The sequence below is a fragment of the Myotis davidii genome, unplaced genomic scaffold, assembly GCF_000327345.1.
Source record: "Myotis davidii unplaced genomic scaffold, ASM32734v1 scaffold151, whole genome shotgun sequence".
NCBI classification, from domain to species: Eukaryota; Metazoa; Chordata; class Mammalia; order Chiroptera; family Vespertilionidae; genus Myotis; species Myotis davidii.
Genome location: NW_006285248.1, coordinates 373,993 through 376,102, shown reverse-complemented (window position 1 = coordinate 376,102; position 2,110 = coordinate 373,993). Strand labels below are relative to the sequence as shown.

The 2,110-nt window shown below is 53.1% G+C and overlaps 1 protein-coding gene across 2 annotated transcripts in view; it reads left to right on the top strand.

Moving 5' to 3' along the window:
- The first annotated feature begins 8 nt into the window (after window positions 1–8).
- CDC42EP3 (CDC42 effector protein 3) overlaps window positions 9–2,110 on the top strand; it is a 22,466-nt gene continuing 20,364 nt past the window's right edge. Inside the window, exon 1 of one of the 2 annotated variants that reach the window (XM_015558867.1) lies at window positions 9–118. The gene's annotated coding sequence lies outside the window, so the exon portion shown is untranslated. Of the gene's footprint in view, window positions 119–202; window positions 319–2,110 lie in introns of those variants that run through there. The other variant, XM_006755910.2, reaches the window with a different exon arrangement.

The window sequence follows — 2,110 nt, the reverse complement described above, 5'->3', positions numbered from 1 at the left end:
CGCGCGCCAGCCCACCCGCCGGATCTGCGCGTAGCCGGCAGGGACTGCGTGCGCCTTCGGAGGCGTCGGTGCGAGGCGTCTGGTCCCGGACGGCGGCTGCGATCCTCGGGGGCTGCTGGTGAGTTGCTGCTCGCTGCGTGCCCACGGCTCTACCCTCCTGTTTGTGAGTCTGTCCGACCGGCGGCCGCGGCCGCTTCCCGCGTGCGCCAGCCCACCCGCCGGATCTGCGCGTAGCCGGCAGGGACTGCGTGCGCCTTCGGAGGCGTCGGTGCGAGGCGTCTGGTCCCGGACGGCGGCTGCGATCCTCGGGGGCTGCTGGTGAGTTGCTGCTCGCTGCGTGCCCACGGCTCTACCCTCCTGTTTGTGAGTCTGTCCGACCGGCGGCCGCGGCCGCTTCCCGCGTGCACGGGGTACTAGGCTGGGAAACCCCTAGGGAACGAGGATCCCAGGGCATTACCTTCCAGTTGGCATCCAACGGACAAAAGGGGACATCAAGTACGCCGGGAGGGGTGCCAGTCCCCCGGCGCAGACATCCACCGTCTGTGCCCAACACTTCTCAGGGTGGGGCTGCACGTTTACTGCGCCCTTCGAGCTACTGACAGCCATTCTGGGCGCGTACTGCGTTTTTCCAGCTGAGAACAAGCCGCACATGGCTACCGCTCGCCTCCCGTCGTGGGCTGGCACCAGGGCCGCGCACGGGTGCGCCTTGCAGATCTGCGGTGGCAGTACCCCCCCGGGTGCCCTTTCCTCACTTTTACGGTGGCGGGGGGCACCGGGGGCGGGCATTGTGAGCAGAGCTCCAACCTATAGGTCTGGCCGTTGGTTTGGGGAGTTTTTTGGCCCGTGGTTTTTGAACAGCTGAAGCTTTTTCAAGATGTTTTTCTTCTGGAAACTTAAGTGCCTTGACACAGACAAGTATCAGATATGTGAGGACGAATGGATCTGGTCAGTCCGTTTTTTGTTATGAATTATTATACTCCATTCCCCTCCCCTCGAGTTTGGAAGGCATGTGTTTCATCTTATAAATAGAAAGTAGCATATTTTTTTGGCAGGACCTCCTTTAATACTGCACAGTCTAGGAGAGGTCAGTTTAAAAATAAATATGCACTTGAATGTTACACTACCGAGAGCCAGGCTGTGGCTGGGACAAGCTGCGTGGACAGCAGCATCAAAGCCGGCAGCGCAGCTGTGTTGAAAGGAGTAAAAGCCCCAGAGTGCAACCCAGGCTGACAGTCAAATAATTACATTTTGTTTAAAAAAAAAAAAAAAAGGAGTGAGTGAATTAAAATGAGGGCGGGAGTAGGAATGTCAGGAGAGTGTTGCAGTAGGAATCGTTCCAGTCCTGGTTTATTTGGGAAAGGGGCTCCTGGTGTGTGCTGAGGGTGAAAGGCAGTTCCTGCAGGGCGGTGCTGGGTGGGGGAGGGAACTGATTAATATGTTAAGGAGACTAAGATTTGCCCCCGCCCCCAACTCTTAGGCCTCACCATATCAGAGAGTTTCTTGGCAAGGTTGCCTTTAAAAGGAGACAAAAATTAGGTGAGCAGCAGATTGTCCCGATTTGAATAGCAAAGCCAGGTTGGGGCACTTCCCTTAACTTCGTGCTGATCATGCCCTAGGGCAGTGGTTCTCAACCTTCCTATTGCTGCGACCCTTTAATACAGTTCCTCATGTTGTGGTGACCCCCCAGCCATAAAATTATTTTCATTGCTACTCATAGCTGTAATTTTGCTACTGTTATGAATCGTAATGTAAATATCTGATATGCGGGATGTATTTCCATTGTTACAAATTGAACATCATTAAAGCGTAGTGATTAATCACAAAAACAATATGTAATTATATATGTGTTTTCTGATGGTCTTAGGCGACCCCTGTGAAAGGGTCGATGACCCCCGAGGGGGTCGCGACCCACAGGTTGAGAACCGCTGCCCTAGGGTATCCCTACAGTAATTTAAAAGACTCCTATAATGTTCTTTTGTCTGACAACTAGAAGACACAACTTCTTTTCTGGACAGTTCCAGAGGTCTTCTCTTTGAACCCTTACTGGCATTAAGAGTAAGCTACCCAAGTATTGTGTGACAAATGCTTTTCAGAATAGATTTATTTTTAT